The sequence below is a fragment of the Triturus cristatus genome, chromosome 11 (assembly GCF_964204655.1).
Source record: "Triturus cristatus chromosome 11, aTriCri1.1, whole genome shotgun sequence".
Lineage (NCBI taxonomy): Eukaryota > Metazoa > Chordata > Amphibia > Caudata > Salamandridae > Triturus > Triturus cristatus.
The window spans coordinates 476789847-476811638 of record NC_140594.1 but is presented as its reverse complement, the minus strand read 5'-3'; the positions used below and the strand labels follow the sequence as shown (position 1 = coordinate 476811638).

Sequence of the window (21792 nt, the reverse complement as noted above, 5' to 3'; positions counted from 1 at the left end):
TGGAAGAATAAATGGGTATATAAGTGTCTAAATGGATGATTTGTTTTTGAAAAATTGATTGTGTAACTGACTGATTAGGTGTATCATAGTGAATACATGGCTTAGTGAGTAATGTTTAAATATGTATATATCTGTATCAGTCTTTCACTTTGTGTATAAGTGGCTGCATGGGTTGGTGAGCAGCTACATGAGTGTTTATATAGGTTATTAGTTGGTTTTTTGGGTATCAGTATAAGTGTCTGATGTCTTTATGGTTCGATGGGGGTATTACGTAGTGCATAGGTGCATGAATGAGTGACTTACTGTTTGTATGTGTTGAAGATAGTATGTGTGCAGGACTGCATGGGTGGATGAGTGTGTGTATGGGTGTGTTAGTGAGTGAATGACTGTCTCTACAGTGTTTTTATGAGTAACTACATATGTTTTAAACTAGTATATGTGACTATTGGTGTATATAAGTGAGTATATGTGAGAGTGAGAGATTGAAAGAGTTCCTGTATGAATAAGTATGTATTTCTATAAGTGATTGTTTAAAAGACTAAGTATGTGTAAGTTTTTGTAGAAGTAAGTGTGGTGGTGTGTGTATAACTGTATATGCAAGTAAATGGATGTTTGATTCTTTATTAGCATGAGTGACTAAGTGTGTGAGTAACTCTACGGATGAGTGGCATTGTGTAACAGGATGTATAGGTGTATGAGTACATATGATGAGTGAGTACATGTATGAGTGACTGTATAGGACTGTTGGTGAATGAGTGGATGTGTATGTGGATCTTAGAATTACTGAAGAGGTTGTTGTAACTGGTATTGGTATGTCCATTGTTTTGAAAAGTTTAGTCTCTATTTATGAATGTGTGTATCAAAGGTTATATTAGGGTGAGAGGAGGTCTGCCACTCTATCACAAGGATGATGTCATTAGTGATGTCATCAGTGATGTCATTTGAGATGTCATCAGTGATGTCATGAGTGATGTCACTGACCATGTCATGAGTAATGTAATATGTGACGTCATCAGCAGTGCATTGCGGGCGCGCGAGTTATAGTTAGCTTAACTAACTATAACGGGGGAATTTCAATGGTTTTTTACGAGTAAAATGTCCAGCTAACTATAACTTGTGTGAAACCTTTGGTTTTTTCATTGAATTTCTAAGGTTTTTTAAATGCTAATTCCTAACTATAACGTGTGTGAAACCTATGGTTTTTTCATTGAATTAGCAAGGTTTTTTAAATGCAAATTCCTAACTATAACGTGTGTGAAACCTATGGTTTTTTCAGTGAATTTGTACGGTTTTTTAAATGCTAAGTTATGTATTTTTTTCTATTTTTTTTACATATTTTTTTTTAAATTTTCTATCCTTTTTTTAAGACTGTGGTTAAATTTTTAAAATTCTATATGTTTTTTTAAAAAAATTTTATAATACAAAAAGGTAAAATTTATTAGCAATACATTTTTTCCTTTTTTTTTTTTTTTTTTTTTTAGTACGCGTACCGTAAGCTTACGGTAAGCGTACGGTTTACGCAACGTCCGTAATTTTTCTACGCTGTTTGCGTATAGTTACGCAATTTGCGTAGCCGCGCGTACTGCGCGTACGCTACACGCGCACGTTACGCGGAAGTGTCGGGTAGTGACTGTTATGCGCATGCGCGCAAGCGCGTCTTTTTTACGCGCATGCGCACTTTTGCCGTAAGCGTACCGTAAGCGTACCGTAAGCGTACGGTAGGTCATGTGATCATGAAACACAACTTTTGATTGGTTGAAACTACTTTCAGTTCTAGAACTCTCCTACACCACACCCATTCCCCTCATTTCTGCTTGTGATCCCTTAGGAGAAGGAGCTGGGTTGTCTTTGTGATACGATGGCAGACCAGCAGAGCTCTTCTGAGAGTGAGGCTAGCACTAGCAGCACTACCTTGAGGCAGAGAGCGAGGAAACAAAAGACCTCTTATGTATGGGATTATTTTACTTTTCCTGAAGGCCAGAAAAAGGTAAATGCACCCTTAGTAACTTGCAAGCTGTGTAAGCGTGTACTTTCAAGAGGTAATCCTGACAGGAAGTATTCCTTTGGGAATCATACCATGAAGAGACACCTCAAGGATGTACACAGAAGGACACATGCTCGACTTTTTGGAGGTAACCCTTCAGAAAGTCAACCAAGCACATCCACAGCAGCTCAGCCTGGACCATCATCTGCAGGGCTGACTCCTTCTTCTGCAGGTCAGGTGAGCCCTTCATCTGTGGGGGGAGCATCTCCTTTTGCTGGCCCTCTGGAAATTAACCCTCGATTTCTGAGGGTTGATATTCGATGTGCCTCTTGTCATGATCAAATTTGTCATAGGGAGACCAGTGTTTCCCTAGTGGACCTCAAAATAGATCAGCACACTTGTCACAGAGACTAATTTTCCCATTCTTTCTTTCCTCTCTCCCTGCATGAACACAACGGCTCTTTTAAGAGCCAACCTTATCTTTCATCTTTTTTTTATAGATATTTTTAAAAACTTTTTTTTTTTTTTTTACCGTACGCGTACGGTGCGCGTAATTTTTTTTTTTTTTTTTTTTTAAAAACACTAAAAATCAATAATCACATTACAAGGACTTTGAAACACTACAATTATTATTATTGACTTACCATACCTACTCAAAAAAATATTTATTCATTTGTTTTTTTAAAAAAAAATTCCTTTAAAAATGGGTCTAGTTTTCGAAAATTTTCTATATCAATCTGAAAAAAAAGAAAAAAGTATTAATATTTTTTAAACATTTTAAAATACAGTACTCGTATTTACATATTTTTAAAAAAATATTTTTGCCTTATTTTTGCTGTTTTCAGAATATATTGCATTTCACTTTAAATTGTGAAAGCAATTGCATTCATCATTTAACAGCGGGCAAAAAAAAAATAACAATCTCAAAGATTGTATTAAAAAAGCCCAGAATCTCTTCTCACTTAAACTTAACATTACAGAAATGCATAATATTCTAAAAAAATATCATCAAAAAACAATACTTATTTCTTTAAAATACCGTCTGATATTTTTGTTTCAGAAGTATAATCACAATATTATATCTCAAATAACTCCACAATACATCTGATTCCATTTCCTTTAGGCAAAATAGTAATTTTAAAAATTTTTTGGGATTAAATTTCCAACGGTAATCCAATAAAATTCTAAAGTTTAATTTGTCCAGATCTCACCGATTCTCTGTAACATTTTGGTTCAAGAATTTTTTTTTAATAATTTAATAAGTCCACAATAGAATTGGTTACTTTTCCGCATGGCCAAATAGTAATTTTTAAAATCATTTTTGAAAAAATTTCCAATGGCACTCCAATAACATTCCAAAATTTAAATTGTGCAGATGTTACCGATTATCTCTAAATTATTGGTTTTTGAAAGTTTCATTAAAAATTAAAAAAGTCAACATTACAATTGGTTATCTTTCCATTAGGCCAAATGATAATTTAAAAAATCTTTTTTTTTAGAAATTTCCAATGGTAATCCAGTAAAATGGTAAAATTATTTTGTCCAGATCTTGCCAAGTTTCTCTAAAATTTAGGTTTCAGGAAGATTAGATAGGAATTTGCTAAATCAAAAGGCAAACGTTGTTTGAAAATCAATTGGGAATCATTACACAGTGTCCAGCCTTTTTCACATTTAAGATAAACTGTGTAATGTCCAGAAGTAACAGTAGGTCCATCATGGAAAATTATTGCAACAGTTACAAAAGTTTTTCCTGAAATTGATAATTGCTGTCCTGTAAACTTCTTTATTAAAGTATCCAATTTTGAACCATCAGCTCTACATCGTTGCAGCATTAAAATTACATACTTTCCGTATTCGTTTAAAATTAATGTTGAAAACATGTCAGATTTACACTCACCGCATTTCATGCTATGATTAGCATCTTTAACTAATTTTGCAAAAGTGACTGTTTTACTGTCTGGCAATGTCAAATAAATAAACCTTTCATTATCAACATTAGAGCCACATATATTATAACAGTTTTCACAACTATGTTCCCATTTATAAGAGAGACCAAATACATTTTCAATGGGAACCCCTTCTTCTTCCAGTACCTGAAGAAAATACATCAAGAATTCCTGTGCATCTTGCTGTACATTTTGAGAAAACTGTGTTCGTCCTGAACATATATCTAAAAGTTTTCTAATTTCAGTAGCACTTTCTATTTGAGTTTTATCTTTACTCAGCTTTTGAAAAAGGAGACTCAGCTCAGAACAGAATCTTTTTCCCTGATTTACTATTATCTGCTCTTGCAAACTTTCCAGATAAAATGCAACATTCAGCACTACATTTGCGTAGCAGTTGACACCTGAGCTATTTTCAAAATGACATCCTACAACCTGTTCTTCATTTTCCTTTTTCTTTTTGCTTGCAATTACATCACTCCTCTTTTTTTTCCTCTTCTCTACATCTTCATTACAGATATTCTCATTTTTTCTTTTACGAGAAACTACACGTTTCTCCAACACAGGATACTGACCTAAATGAGGAGCATAGCTTCTTCTTAATCTATTATACTCCTTTACACAGTTTGTATCAGCACTAACTTTAGAATCATCAAAGTCTATCATGAATAAACCTGATAATGTTTTCACTCGTGACAAAGCAACATATGCCATACCTTCTTTGAATACAGTTGAACCAATGTTCACAAATGCACAATCTACAGTCAATCCTTGAGACTTGTGAATAGTTACAGCATATGCTAGAGAAAACGGAAACTGCTTCCTACGTACATATAAGTCTTTCACAAGCATGAAACGAACTGTACAACGACAAATATCTTTAACTTCTTCTATCTGATCAAATTTTATTTTTAAACATTCAATTCCATCTTTTTTCTGATAATTAATAAAACCCACAACTCTTCCCATAGCTCCATTAACTAAACCTTTTTCAACATCCAAATTTCTTCTTAAAAATACTCTACAGTTCATGCAAACATATAGATTATTTTCTAATCCAGCTGTTTTGGAGATGTTCTTCTCTAGTGAGTCCAATTTATTTTTCAGTTTGCCTGTTACTGTGACAGTAATTCTTCCATCCTCAATTTTGTCCACTGCTTCCAATTTCCTGATCTCTTCCTTTTCCAATTTCAAAAGCTCCTCATTAAATATTGAGTATTCACGTAGAGTTGGCATTAAGCAGATGACACTTTTGTTTTCTGCAATGTTCTTGTATATCTTCTCTGCAACTATTTCTTCCTTTGGAAATAAATTATGTAGCAGCCGACTCTGTAATGCTTTTTTGCCAACTTCTGTGAGTAGTCCAATTCTGATATCTTTCAGAATACTTCCATATTCTTCATCGCTTGCTTGCCTCATATTAGTAGTAAGTTCCTTGTACTCAAAGAAGGACCAAATATTTGTATTTCCGATGCTTCCCAATGACTTCTTCGTGTCTTCATGTGTGACAGTACTAAACACTGGTTGTCCTTTAACTGGAGTAAGTTGCAAAAGATCTCCAAAAACTATGACGTGTTTTCCACCAAATAACATGTCATAGTCTGTCTTCAAAATTTGCTGCATTCTTAAATGCACAAAGGCAAGCATTAAGTTTGATACCATGCTCACCTCATCAATAATGAGAACTTGCATCTTCTTCAATACTCTTGAAACTTCCAAGGATGCTTCTCCAGTTAGCTTGTTGTATTGTATTTTGTTCTCATGCTCCACTGGTAACATTAGCAAACGATGTAAAGTGATTCCTTTTATGTTATATGCTGCTAACCCAGTTGGAGCAGTAAACACACAAGACAAAGTAGAATCTGTTTTTTGCTGTAGGTAGCTTCTGATGACTTTTATAAGGAAACTTTTTCCAGTTCCAGCTTGTCCGCTTACATACATCCTGATTGGATGAAATGATGTGCATGAGCACTCTTTTTTTTCATGTAGAAATCCGTGTTCAATTTTGCTTCTGATCTCTTCATAAATTTGTTGCTGCTCTTGATTCAGTTGTCTTTCCAAATTTTCTAAGTCTATAAATTCTTCTTGAGCTTGATTCATAGCCGTTTCCACTTCATTCATGGCTATTGATGCTTCATTTTCAACGATTGGTTGTCCTAGGGGATCTTGACTGAGTGTTCCTGAACTTTGGCTGTCCTGAGAACTGTCTCTAGCTATTTCTGCTGCAATTGTAGTTTCCTGTTCAATTTCTTCATTTAACATTTGCAGATAACTTGAGAATGTACTGCATTGTATGCTGTCTTTGCAAGCATTAAAAGAATCTTCATAGCTTTGAAATTCTCCCAGTAGTTCATCCTCTGTACGCCATGGTTTAAACAACTGTAAAAGAGCCAAGTAGTAAAATTCCTTCTTGTCAGTAGTGTCGCAACTCAGCTTCCTGTGATTTATCAAACTTCCTTTTGTTTGCTTCACCAAACATCCTTCCTCGCCAACGACTTTATATTTTCCATTGTTGATGTCTTCTGCGGCTTTCCGTGAATAAATGTAGTTCTGCAGCACTTCATAGAGACACATGTTCTCCAGATGTTGACTTCTCTTGGGATAATATGTGTCCAACATGTTTGATTTCAAAATATCTGTACTTTCTGGGTCATTCTCGGCCAAATATTCAATTTCTCCAACAGATTTCAGTACCCGATTTCTCATTGCTGCAAGGCCTAAACTTGCCCAAATTATTCTTCTTGACTTCGAGTAGAGACTTGCAGAAGATAACCTATCTGAACATTCGTAGGATCCAATTTCTCGATGCGATAACATCTTCAAACTGAAACTGTACAGCTTCTTACTGACAGTCTTCTCGTGAGAAATCTCTTCCCACATTTCCTTCAATTCTGTTTTTTCTGATTTCGTAATGTAAGACGTTACATATCGAGCAACAGCAATGGAATTGTCAGCTACATACTGTATATCCATGTTAGCGTTCCACATGGATAAAATGACTGGGTTGTAGTCATTTATATTTTTGGATTCTTCTTTTCTTTTTAGGTTGTAGGTATTCTTAGGTGATTTCCTTGTGATAGTATGTCTCACAGCTGACATAAAACTGTTGACTCTTCCATTTGAAAGAACAGGTCTAGGAAATCCAAATCGACATTTAGTGTAGTATTTATCTTTGCTCTTGTATTTCCGTCGACAGTATTTTCCACACCGATGACTTTGGAAACGTAAAACTTGCTCCTTTAACTTTTTCTCTTCTGTGCTTTTTGGTATAGCACATGTTGCATATTCTTCAATGAAAGATAACACTGCTTCATCAGTATCTGTTCCAAACTTTGGGGCATCCTTGATCCACAACAGCATATGAATATGAGGAGCACCTCTTGCCTGGTACTCTTTTCTCCAAAAGAAATCTACTACTTCTCCAAGAGGTGGATTTTTTTTATTGCAGATGAAGGACATCATAGCCTCAAATCTATGATTGAAATATCTGCAAACATTAACCGGATCCAATGAGCACAGTTCTCCTGCTGTCTTGTATTCAATGTTTTTAATGTTTGAATTTGCCTCTCGTAGAAAATCCAGTAAATCATCCCAAGCGTACTCCGCACAGCTTAGGGTAACGAACCATGTTGGTGTTCCTAAATTCCGTAACATGCATTTTAGTTCACCATGGCGTCGGTACCAATATTCATTTGTCCCACGCTGACAAGCCATCAGATTGATCAGTTGTGTTTCCAAATGATCATCTCGGTGCTGCACTTTCTCCATAAAATCCTTAGCAGACACATTTTGTAAATGTACTCCACTTTTTAAAATGTGATTTACTGCATAAGACAGTGCAGACAAGTCGCTTTCAAATAAAAGATGGAACAAATAAGGAATACTTTGTCGAAATCTGGGATCTTCAGCATATAGTCTTGTAGTCCGATACTCAGAAGCTGGAATCTGTTCTGGACGTTCATCGTATCGTTTTCCTTTTCCTTTAGGAAACAGCTGGGGAAAACATCGAGCTTCCAAGCTCTCCTCCCATACACTCACGGGAGTTCCTTTTGCTTTCTTCATCTGAAAGAGATCAATATTATCTCCCATAACTTCTTTTGAATGAAGAGGATGTATGCTAAAATGTTCATAAATTTCTTCTTCCTTTGACTTGTCCACTTTTTCAATTTGTCCAGTTGGTGTTTCTGTGTCTTCTTGTAAATCTTCTTCTTCTTCTTCTTCTATATAAATTGATTCATACCATTTGTTATTCCTTTTCAAATACAAATTTGCTCTTTGTACTTTCCGCACATCTACCAGCTCCTGCCAAATCTTCTTATTCTTTGTAGGTACACCATTAACCAGAATAATTAATGGTTCAGTTTCCAAAGTATCCGCATCAATAGTTTCCATATTTTTTTTCAAATCCAAGGGCAAATACACCACTCTTCCTTTTAAACCTCTCAGTAAATCAGAAGGAGGCAATTTACCAGTTTTGGGCTCCATACGTACTATGGTCTGGAACGGATGAACACATTGAATGAGTATAGACTCATATGTATTTAATTCAGAAAGTTCAGCAGGAATAGCATCCAATTCTAAATTATTATGTACAGCTCTGGTCGGCATTCTATTTTCCTCTAACTTGTTGTAACAGTATTTACAAATACGCTGATCTTCACCCAAATCAAAACAATTTTCTAGAAATATATATGTGGCAAAATCCTTCCACTTATAATTATCTCAATTTTCACTCTTTCTGTAGAGATCAACATTCCTAGTTTTTTTTCTATAATGAGTTCTGCGGCAACAAATACAAGTAAAATTTGGTCTTTCATTAGAGACTATTGCAAATTTTGTTATATGATCATTAAATGTGTTACTTACAGAGGGTTCTACATTCTCTTCCACTTCTTCCTCATTTACTGTGTCCTTCTCTGCACTGTTTTGTTCAGGACCAAAGTAACAAAACTGAATTTCATCCACAACCTTCTCTACATCTGATACCGTTCCTCGGAACAGAGCCCTATTCAATTCATTTAACTTTATTGCTGGACTTTTGGCAAAATACAACCGTCTCACAAACTTTCTCATTTCAGTATGATGAACAGCCAGCATCCTAAAATGATGGAAAACACTATTGCACACTTTTCTAGATAGACAAGCCAGAGAATGACCCTGCAAACCAGTATTCTCTCTCACTCTGCATGGATCCAGACTTTGAAGCACCTTAATCTTCTGTTTTATACTTTTTTTTACTATATTCTCTTAGAAACTCTCGAAATTTGTCAATAGATTCCTGACGCACAGTGCAAATACTACTACAATTCCAAGTGTACACTGGGGCTTTAGGACGTCTCCCCATAGCCTCATCTGCCATCACTTGTACCTCATCTCTTGGAACCATTATCTCCTTCTCCATTATGCAACCATTTTTTACTTCGTAAGAACGACCTCTGGTGTCAACTGCATGCAGCAAACTATTACTTTGAAAATAGCTCTCTTCATTAAAAAAAGGTTCACTACTTGAACTATGCATCCACTTTCCTAAAAACACTTTACAAAAGTTTGTTCTGTTCACTACTCTTTTCCTTTTGCTATGTGATTTCAGTACATTAACCATTTTGTCTAATGTACGCATCCTATTCAAAATTAAAATGAATAGTTTCCTTTTTAATTCTAATGCCTTTGCTGCAATGGCTTCTATTTCTTTTTTTCTTTTATAAAACTTTGTCTTTTTCTTATATTTCTTCACATCCTTCATCAAATTGGACATAACTCTTCTCTGAAACATTTTTCTACGTATCTCTTTAAACGCTGTTTTTCTATTTATATAAATCTTTTCAGTTGCTGAAGGTATATTTGCATTAACTAAATTGTCAATTTTTTCCTCTCCTTTTTTGTTCAAAACATCCTTTCGAGTACAGACATTTTGTACATTTTTCATTCTTTTGAATATATCTTTTAGAAATTGTTTTTTTTGCTTACCAGAAGATTTTTTCTTTTTCCCAACATGAGCATCTTCTACTAACTTTGGTCCTCTAGTTGTCTTCAAATATAGGTTTTTTTTGTGCGTTTTTTGAACTCTGGATTTTGTAGGCATCTTAAATTTTGTCCACTGCTCTTCAGCAATACCTGAAAAAAACTAAAAAAAAAATCCTTTATTTTATTTAAATATATTACTACATTTCTTTTCACAATAGTCACAAAACGTAATTTCTTTGCCAATTTGAATGCACACTTACTGCTCTTTTTTTTTGGCAAGTTAAAATCAATTTTACAGACTGACACATTATGAAACCACTTTTTAGATTTTTTTTAAAAAAGCCCATGTCCAGACTGCTTTTTCAGACCACCACCATGTGTATCCTCGGTGACTGCCTACACTCCAGCAAGGGCAACCAGCCTTAGTGATGCTGAATGTATTTGCATTACAGACTGAAACCTGAAAACCCCACTCGCTTGTAAATACTGTGCATGATTATACATGGACAGGAGCTGGGTGTGTGCTAAGAGTCTGCTTCTTCCCCCAAAAAATCGCTCCCCCTTTTTCCTACTAATGCAACTGTGAAATCACCAGAGCAAAACGCAATAAATCTCTGCCTGTAATTCCTATTTGCACACAGAGTCATGTTTTCACATTAGTCCCAAAACGAAATTTCTTTGCCAATTTGAATGCACACTTACTGCTCTTTTTTTTTGGCAAGTGAAAATCACTTTTACAGACTGACACATTATGAAACCACTTTTCAGATTTTTTTAAATTGCACATGTCCAGACTGCTTTTTCAGACCACCACCATGTGTATCCTCGGTGACTGCCTACACTCCAGCAAGGGCAACCAGCCTTAGTGATGCAGAATGTATTTGCATTACAGACTGAAACCTGAAAACCCCACTCGCTTGTAAATACTGTGCATGATTATACATGGACAGGAGCTGGGTGTGTGCTAAGAGTCTGCTTCTTCCCCCAAAAAATCGCTCCCCCTTTTTCCTACTAATGCAACTGTGAAATCACCAGAACAAAACGCAATAAATCTCTGCCTGTAATTCCTATTTGCACACAGAGTCATGTTTTCACATTAGTCCCAAAACGAAATTTCTTTGCCAATTTGAATGCACACTTACTGCTCTTTTTTTTTGGCAAGTGAAAATCACTTTTACAGACTGACACATTATGAAACCACTTTTCAGATTTTTTTAAATTGCACATGTCCAGACTGCTTTTTCAGACCACCACCATGTGTATCCTCGGTGACTGCCTACACTCCACCAAGGGCAACCAGCCTTAGTGATCCTGAATGTATTTGCATTACAGACTGAAACCTGAAAACCCCACTCGCTTGTAAATACTGTGCATGATTATACATGGACAGGAGCTGGGTGTGTGCTAAGAGTCTGCTTCTTCCCCCAAAAAATCGCTCCCCCTTTTTCCTACTAATGCAACTGTGAAATCACCAGAGCAAAACGCAATAAATCTCTGCCTGTAATTCCTATTTGCACACAGAGTCATGTTTTCACATTAGTCCCAAAACGAAATTTCTTTGCCAATTTGAATGCACACTTACTGCTCTTTTTTTTTGGCAAGTGAAAATCACTTTTACAGACTGACACATTATGAAACCACTTTTCAGATTTTTTTAAATTGCACATGTCCAGACTGCTTTTTCAGACCACCACCATGTGTATCCTCGGTGACTGCCTACACTCCAGCAAGGGCAACCAGCCTTAGTGATCCTGAATGTATTTGCATTACAGACTGAAACCTGAAAACCCCACTGGCTTCTAAATACTGTGCATGATTATACATGGACAGGAGCTGGGTGTGTGCTAAGAGTCTGCTTCTTCCCCCAAAAAATCGCTCCCCCTTTTTCCTACTAATGCAACTGTGAAATCACCAGAACAAAACGCAATAAATCTCTGCCTGTAATTCCTATTTGCACACAGAGTCATGTTTTCACATTAGTCCCAAAACGAAATTTCTTTGCCAATTTGAATGCACACTTACTGCTCTTTTTTTTTGGCAAGTGAAAATCACTTTTACAGACTGACACATTATGAAACCACTTTTCAGATTTTTTTAAATTGCACATGTCCAGACTGCTTTTTCAGACCACCACCATGTGTATCCTCGGTGACTGCCTACACTCCAGCAAGGGCAACCAGCCTTAGTGATGCAGAATGTATTTGCATTACAGACTGAAACCTGAAAACCCCACTCGCTTGTAAATACTGTGCATGATTATACATGGACAGGAGCTGGGTGTGTGCTAAGAGTCTGCTTCTTCCCCCAAAAAATCGCTCCCCCTTTTTCCTACTAATGCAACTGTGAAATCACCAGAACAAAACGCAATAAATCTCTGCCTGTAATTCCTATTTGCACACAGAGTCATGTTTTCACATTAGTCCCAAAACGAAATTTCTTTGCCAATTTGAATGCACACTTACTGCTCTTTTTTTTTGGCAAGTGAAAATCACTTTTACAGACTGACACATTATGAAACCACTTTTCAGATTTTTTTAAATTGCACATGTCCAGACTGCTTTTTCAGACCACCACCATGTGTATCCTCGGTGACTGCCTACACTCCAGCAAGGGCAACCAGCCTTAGTGATCCTGAATGTATTTGCATTACAGACTGAAACCTGAAAACCCCACTCGCTTGTAAATACTGTGCATGATTATACATGGACAGGAGCTGGGTGTGTGCTAAGAGTCTGCTTCTTCCCCCAAAAAATCGCTCCCCCTTTTTCCTACTAATGCAACTGTGAAATCACCAGAGCAAAACGCAATAAATCTCTGCCTGTAATTCCTATTTGCACACAGAGTCATGTTTTCACATTAGTCCCAAAACGAAATTTCTTTGCCAATTTGAATGCACACTTACTGCTCTTTTTTTTTGGCAAGTGAAAATCACTTTTACAGACTGACACATTATGAAACCACTTTTCAGATTTTTTTAAATTGCACATGTCCAGACTGCTTTTTCAGACCACCACCATGTGTATCCTCGGTGACTGCCTACACTCCAGCAAGGGCAACCAGCCTTAGTGATCCTGAATGTATTTGCATTACAGACTGAAACCTGAAAACCCCACTCGCTTCTAAATACTGTGCATGATTATACATGGACAGGAGCTGGGTGTGTGCTAAGAGTCTGCTTCTTCCCCCAAAAAATCGCTCCCCCTTTTTCCTACTAATGCAACTGTGAAATCACCAGAACAAAACGCAATAAATCTCTGCCTGTAATTCCTATTTGCACACAGAGTCATGTTTTCACATTAGTCCCAAAACGAAATTTCTTTGCCAATTTCAATGCACACTTACTGCTCTTTTTTTTTGGCAAGTGAAAATCACTTTTACAGACTGACACATTATGAAACCACTTTTCAGATTTTTTTAAATTGCACATGTCCAGACTGCTTTTTCAGACCACCACCATGTGTATCCTCGGTGACTGCCTACACTCCAGCAAGGGCAACCAGCCTTAGTGATGCAGAATGTATTTGCATTACAGACTGAAACCTGAAAACCCCACTCGCTTGTAAATACTGTGCATGATTATACATGGACAGGAGCTGGGTGTGTGCTAAGAGTCTGCTTCTTCCCCCCAAAAATCGCTCCCCCTTTTTCCTACTAATGCAACTGTGAAATCACCAGAACAAAACGCAATAAATCTCTGCCTGTAATTCCTATTTGCACACAGAGTCATGTTTTCACATTAGTCCCAAAACGAAATTTCTTTGCCAATTTGAATGCACACTTACTGCTCTTTTTTTTGGGCAAGTGAAAATCACTTTTACAGACTGACACATTATGAAACCACTTTTCAGATTTTTTTAAATTGCACATGTCCAGACTGCTTTTTCAGACCACCACCATGTGTATCCTCGGTGACTGCCTACACTCCAGCAAGGGCAACCAGCCTTAGTGATGCTGAATGTATTTGCATTACAGACTGAAACCTGAAAACCCCACTCGCTTGTAAATACTGTGCATGATTATACATGGACAGGAGCTGGGTGTGTGCTAAGAGTCTGCTTCTGCACCAAAAAATCGCTCCCCCTTTCCATCTAATGCAACTGTGAAATCACCAGAGCAATACGCAATAAATCTCTGCCTGTAATTCCTATTTGCACACAGAGTCATGTTTTCACATTAGTCCCAAAACAAAATTTCTTTGCCAATTTGAATGCACACTTACTGCTCTTTTTTTTTGGCAAGTGAAAATCACTTTTACAGACTGACACATTATGAAACCACTTTTCAGATTTTTTTAAATTGCACATGTCCAGACTGCTTTTTCAGACCACCACCATGTGTATCCTCGGTGACTGCCTACACTCCAGCAAGGGCAACCAGCCTTAGTGATGCTGAATGTATTTGCATTACAGACTGAAACCTGAAAACCCCACTCGCTTCTAAATACTGTGCATGATTATACATGGAAAGGAGCTGGGTGTGTGCTAAGAGTCTGCTTCTTCCCCCAAAAAATCGCTCCCCCTTTTTCCTACTAATGCAACTGTGAAATCACCAGAGCAAAACGCAATAAATCTCTGCCTGTAATTCCTATTTCCACACAGAGTCATGTTTTCACATTAGTCCCAAAACGAAATTTCTTTGCCAATTTGAAAGCACACTTACTGCTCTTTTTTTTTGGCAAGTGAAAATCACTTTTACAGACTGACACATTATGAAACCACTTTTCAGATTTTTTAAAATTGCACATGTCCAGACTGCTTTTTCAGACCACCACCATGTGTATCCTCGGTGACTGCCTACACTCCAGCAAGGGCAACCAGCCTTAGTGATGCTGAATGTATTTGCATTACAGACTGAAACCTGAAAACCCCACTCGCTTGTAAATACTGTGCATGATTATACATGGACAGGAGCTGGGTGTGTGCTAAGAGTCTGCTTCTGCACCAAAAAATCGCTCCCCCTTTCCATCTAATGCAACTGTGAAATCACCAGAGCAATACGCAATAAATCTCTGCCTGTAATTCCTATTTGCACACAGAGTCATGTTTTCACATTAGTCACAAAACGAAATTTCTTTGCCAATTTAAATGCACACTTACTGCTCTTTTTTTTTGGCAAGTGAAAATCACTTTTACAGACTGACACATTATGAATCCACTTTTTAGATTTTCTTAAAAAGCCCATGTCCAAACTGCTTTTTCAGACCACCACCATGTGTATCCTCGGTGTCTGCCTACACTCCAGCAAGGGCAACCAGCCTTAGTGATGCTGAATGTATTTGCATTACTGACTGCAACCTCAAACCCTTAAAGTATTCCTTATTTTTACCAGTACACCTTAATTTATCATGAAAAAGTTGTCCATATTATTTTACATGTTCCTCACATTTAAATTTCTCCCAAAACAGAAAATAATAAACACAACTTCTACAAAAGGAATTCCAATTCTATTATTCATTTCTTAATTTACCATATACATCCCCTCTCAAACTCTAAACTCACCTTTAAAATTAGTTAGTTGTGAAAGAAATGTGGCACTCAAACAGCAGATTATCAGAGCCAGGATCTCTGTTCTCTACACCTCTCTCCTCTCAGCAGAACCAGATAATGGCAAACTTTCCCTCTATTTTTCCACACATATACATGTAAGTTTCAAATCTCAGTGCTTCCCCCTTTTTTTCAAATGTAATCACACATTTCTATTGGTTGAAAACCAACCCTTTTCCAAAAGTACCCTGCCCCCAACTTGACTTCTGCCTAGTACCCTTCCCCCAACTTGACTTCTGCCTGCTACCATAGCAACAGCTCATGGAACACTGCTGTGTGGAGTTAGGTCAGAAGTTCGCCACACAATGTTTCAATTCCACAGAGCAAGAGTGCTTGACTTTTCAAACCTAACAGCAAATCCATAGTACTGTTCTTTGGTAACACATTTTTTTGTACCAATACAAAACATGCTTCTATTAATTTACACATACAGCCTAGTTTTTATTCTAGAATGGTATGAAACAGCCAATCAGTTCTTTTTGTTTTGAAAAAAATATGTATGCCTCCATTTCCAAACTGTCTTTCTTTTCTTATTGCCATTCTACTGAAAGACACCTCCTGAGTGCATCCAGTTCTCCTTTGAAGATGTTCACAGTGTGGATAGTAGGGCACAGCTATGTCTTCTGGAGTGAAAAGTTTGCAGAGAAAACAGGTATGGTGAGAGACCTTGCTTTGCCAAATGTAGACATTAAATGGATTGGTCAGAGAGGGTTAAAGTGGCACCAATTGATGCCATTGGTGAAATCCTTCATGCAAATCCAACACCCTGACCTCATAATAGTGCACTGTGGTGGCAATGACCTAGGCACTTTGACTGGGGTAGGTCTGGAAATGCTTATGAAGGACACCTTTGCACAACTGTTTTCACTTTTCCCTAAAACTGCCTTTGTGTTTTCCAACATATGCCAAAGGCAAAAATGGAACTGGTCCAATCATTTCTGTCCGCAAATTGACAAAGCAAGAAAGCACGTCAACAAATCTGTTTCTGCTTTCCTCCGTGACTATGGTATGGGTGCCATTTACCACAACAACTTGCGTTATGACATGCAAGACATTTATAGAGGAGATGGTGTACACTTCAATGATGAAGGGAACAGAGTCTTCCTCTTGAACCTTAGACTCTGCATCGGTACTTACTTGTAGGTACCACTTAAAAAATCACTTCATAAACACAACGGCTCTTTTTAGAGCCCCCTAATATCTAAACTCTTAAATCTGCATTTCATTTCTTTTTTAATTTTTTTTTTCATCCGTACGCTTACCGTAAGCTTACCGTACGCGTACCCCGTGATTTTTTTTAAAATCCATAAATGTTTTCTTTGTACTTTTCTGTCCTTCTTTGACCCCCTCACAAATGTAAGGGGGTCTGTAACTCTCCTCCTTGCCCCCTTTTCTTGTTTTCACTCTTTTTTTTCTGAGTGAAACACACAAAATGGCGGCCGCCGCTTCCTGGTTTCGGCCGATTCGAATGTTTACTAAGATCTAACAGCCAATCAGAATCGCGCTCGCGCACGCCACCGTACGCGTACGGTAAGCTTACGGTAAGCGTACCGTAAGCTGGCTCAGATATATATATTGATTTAAATGCTATTTTCTCAGGACCTACTGAACAGATTTACACCAAACCTACAAAAGGCACTTCCTTGACCTAGGGACTACCTCTCTGCCAAATTTCTAGTAATTCTGTTCAGCCGTTCGGGCTGTAGCCCTGTCTAAAGGTCCTATGGAAAAATGCATGGGAAAATCGCGTTTTGGGACCCCCCTTTTTTCTCAGCCCCCGCTTGACGAATCCCCCCGAGACTTTCAGGGTAGGAGCGGAGCGTAGCGCCCCACCTATTTTGAGAAATTCGCGAGGATTCGTCGACCGGCGCCAAAGTTATTCAAAATAGAATGTTGCGGATTTCCTATGGAAAAGGGGTCCTAACTATAACTACCTACTGGCGACCGCCAGTAGGTAATATATATACATATATATATATTCACTGAAAAAACCATAGGTTTCACACATGTTATAGTTAGCGGAAATTTTACTGATAAAAAACCAGTGAAATTCCCCCGTTATAGTTAGCGCAGGCAACTATAACTCACGCGACTGCAATCCTCTGCTGATGCTAATACTGTATTTAGACACTTATTTGCCCATGTCTTCTTCCATACATTTTTAGCTATACATATATTACAAATATTTTTTTTTCATAAAGACACATATGTCATCAGCAGAAGATTGCAGTCGCGTGAGTTATAGTTGCCTGCGCTAACTATAACGGGGGAATTTCACTGGTTTTTTATCAGTAAAATTTCCGCTAACTATAACATGTGTGAAACCTATGGTTTTTTCAGTGAATTTGCAAGGTTTTTTAAATGCTAATTCCTAACTATAACGTGTGTGAAACCTATGGTTTTTTCAGTGAATTAGTACGGTTTTTTAAATGCTAAGTTTTTTTCCCTTATAATAAGCCCTGTACATTTGGTGGCCTTCGGCCACCAAAAGCACAGGGGGTGGGGTAAGTGTGGATAGTGTTTTTTGCCCTTAACATAAGCCCTGTACATTTGGTGGCCTTCGGCCACCAAAAGCACAGGGGGTGGGGTAAGTGTGGATAGTGTTTTTTTTATTTTTATTTTTTTACCGTACGCTTACGGTAAGCGTACGGTAAGCGTACCCCGCGAAATTGCCGAAAAAAAAATAAAACCGTTTTTGCACTTGGGGGATGTTTGGGGACTCCCTCAACATGACTATGTGGGAGGGAGTTGTCAAAACAGCCCCTTTACATGTTTTTGGGCTTGATATTTTAAAAATCACTCTCAGTGCGAGAGACAAAATGGCGGCCGCCGCTTCCTGGTTTCGGCCGATTCGAATGTTTACTAAGATCTAAGAGCCAATCAGAATCGCGCTCGCGCACGCCACCGTACGCTTACCGTAAGCGTACGGTAAGCGTACCGTAAGCTGGCTCAGATATATATATTGATTTAAAGGCTATTTTCTCAGAATCTACTGAACAGATTTACACCAAACCTACAAAAGGCACTTCCTTGACCTAGGGACTACCTCTCTGCCAAATTTTGAGTAATTCTGTTCAGCCGTTCGGGCTGTAGCTCGTTCTAAAGGTCCTATGGAAAAATGCATGGGAAAAACGCGTTTTGGGACCCCCCTTTTATCTCAGCCCCCGCTTGACGGATCCCCCCGAGACTTTCAGGGTAGGAGCGGAGCGTAGCGCCCCACCTATTTTGAAAAATTTGCGAGGATTCGTCGACCGGCGCCAAAGTTATTCAAAATAGAATGTTGAGGTTTTCCTATGGAAACGTGGTCCTAACTATAACTACCTACTGGCTATCGCCAGTAGGTAATATAGATATATACATGTAAAAAGCATTTTTTATTTTCCCAATAACTTTGGCCTCGCTTGACGAATCTTCGCGAAATTTTAAAAACTAGTGGGGCACTCCGGTCTGCTCCTGACTTAAAAGTTTTGGGATGATTCGTCATGCGGGGGCCGAGAAAAAAGGGGGTCCCAAAACGCATTTTCCCCATGATAATTTCAATAGGAAACTTTAGACAAAGCTACAGCCCAAACTGCTGAACAGAATTACACCAAATTCGGCAAAAAGGTAGCCCTTGGTTCAGAAAGAGCCCTTTTTGTGTAATGGTGTAAATCCGTTCAGTAGTTGCTGAGAAAGTTTAAAAACAAAAAGTTTTGATATCTGAGCACCGAGGTGAGTTTGCGAACCCTCCCAGGCACTACCTTCACTCCGATGGGCTGCCAACACTCCAAACCAGGAAGTGTTGGCAGCCATCTTGTGACTCGGCAGAACCAAATCAGAAGAAAACAGTAAAGAAAAGTGAAAAATGAAGAAAAGGGTGCAGGCTAGAAACACCCTGACCCCCTAGGCCTGCTCAGGACCCCCAGGCCCAAAAAAAAGCATTTTTAAAAAAATAATTTCAGCCAAATTCACGTTGGGTGCGCGAATATGGACGAAATTATAAAACTAAATGAACTAGTGCTGGCTTGTATATTCCATAGCAGCGGTGTTTAGTGTTTTTAGCAGCATTGGTGAAGTGTGTTCTAAAGCAGTATTTCTTAGAGTAATTAGCAGCAGTGCTGAAGTGTGTTTTACGGTGGTGGTGCTCCGTGTAGTTTACAGCAGCGGCTCTGTGTATATCTATCAGTGACGCTTTGTGTTTCTGACTTGTAGCTGTGGTTTTTAGTGGAGTTTGCCGATGTGCTCCTTTGTCTGTCCTGTGGCAGTTTTACATACTTGGAACAGTCCCCTTTGCGCCAGTGATGCTCGCACGTTGTGTTTAGTCGCTGCTTTGCTGTTCTGCAGATAATTCTCTGGTGGTGTTCACTGTTTCTTTCTGTACTTTATGTCAGCTCTCGAGCATTGCGCAGGGCACTGCCTGATCCTCTGCTGGGGTGGGTAGCCCGTGCTGAGTTGAGGTTTGGGTATTAAATGCAGGGAGGGCTCTAAAGGGTTAGGGTAAGGTATAGGGGGTCTAAAGAAGGGCTGAAGGTTAGGGGGCGCTGGACAGGGTCTGCCTCTTTCATGGTCTCATGGTGGGTTGATTCCCCTGTTATTAGCACAAAATTGCCTGCAATGAACAAAGATGCATGCACTCACCTATATCTTGCAAAAGACTCTTACAGCACGATACGTTCACAACTAGCTTGATTTTCAAATGTCGGACACTTATTCAGCTATGTGGACTACTATTAGGGGGCACTTTTATTTTTGTGCCCGGGCCTATTTTTTGCCCCAGTACAACCCTGCAGTTTAGGCTACTGATGGGTTCCGCTGGGTGATGAGGTCCCGCGTGTGTGTGTGTGTGTGTGTGTGAAGGGGGTCATGCAGGGTGTGTAATTGCAGAACAGATGAAAGATGAACGCTCTCAGGTCATGAGGGTGTGAGATTGGTTTTGGGGCCTGTTTTCCAGGTGGTCGCTGGATACCAAGGAGCTTCTGTCTGTAAGGGGAGGTGGCGTCTGTGCAGGGCCTGAGCTGGGAATGTGTGCACAGGGCTGGGGGGTTGGGGTGGGACGGATCTCGGCCGGAGGCTTCTCTTTCTCACCCGTATCCTCTATCTCCTCAGGTGAAAGTCTGGTTCCAGAACCGGCAGACTAAGTTCAAGCAACAGAAACTGGAGGAGGAGGGCTCGGACTCTTCCCAGAAGGAGAAGGGCACGCACCACATCAACAGGTGGCGAATAGCCACCAAGCAGGCTAGCCCCGAAGAGATAGACATGAACTCCAATGACTGAGCCCTCCCCTGGCTACCGAGGATGTACTGAACCTGCTGCTGCCGCTCACACACCACACAGACTCTGGGGAGTGAATGGGGCACCGAAAATCACACAGCGCGGCTCTGCGCTGGGAATATTCAGGGGGAGCAAAACTATGGTTTTTAGAAAAAAATGGAACCAATGACAGGGGACGACAAGGGATAGAGACCCGGAGCCAGGTAGCAGTGCTTGAGGATGGGTGGCAGGCTCACGTGCCAAACAGATACCAACCCAAGGTGATGTGCCAGGAATCAATGTTTCTTGTATGCCTGTTCATAAGAAAGTAAACATATCCACAGAACATTTTGCACTTGACAGTTTTCCCATATCATCTGAACGAAATCAATTCAGCCATGTCTTCGAAACAACCTAAAATCAGAAAACCTCAATTTCAGAAACTTGAATTGCACAGGAAGTGAATAAAGAAACATTTCAATATTTTTTATTTGTGCTAGGTTACATGTTCTTTCATTTTTCAGTGCGTATTCAGTTTGACCGGAAATGTAGCAAATAGTTTTGGCACCTGGGCTTTTAGAGGGCATTCTTTGTGAAGTTGCCTTTTCTTGGAGCATCGAATAGGTAGGCTACCCTGTGGAGTAAAAAGCCCTGAACATTGTGCCCGTAGACCCCCCCAGCACTGAACTTGTAATTTCAAAGACTTTAGAGCTTGTCAACCGTGAAAAAACACTAACTGTTTTCTTAAATGTATTCTTTACCAGACTGTAAATATTTTTGTGTTTGTGTTAATTTGTTATAATTCTAACACACTATATACTTCCAAGAAGTATGTTATTGTCAATAAAGATTTATCAGTATGGTCGAAGAGTACACAGCTCTGTCTTGACAAGTTGCGCTTTTTAATTTCCAGACTGTGGAAGGCGTTGTTTTGCTGCAGTGTTCGTTGTTTTTTTTCGCATGCTGTCTACAGGCTATGTTTTACATGGTTTTTTTGCAGTTTTATATAGCATGAACTTGACACAGTGGTATTGGAGGGCTTTACCTGACCATCAATTACATTACAAAAGGACAAATTCCTTTTTTGTACGGTGGTTGAATTTAAGTGATTTACCCAGAATTACAGGAT

The 21792-nt window shown here is 38.8% G+C and overlaps 1 long non-coding RNA gene across 1 annotated transcript in view; it reads left to right on the top strand.

Annotated features, from left to right (window-relative positions):
* LOC146784446 (uncharacterized) overlaps positions 1-21525 on the top strand; it is a 69842-nt gene extending 48317 nt beyond the window's left edge. The window contains exon 2 of the long non-coding RNA XR_014970792.1: positions 20520-21525. This is a non-coding gene — a long non-coding RNA (uncharacterized LOC146784446). The remainder of the gene's footprint in view (positions 1-20519) is intronic.
* The last annotated feature ends 267 nt before the right edge of the window (positions 21526-21792 follow it).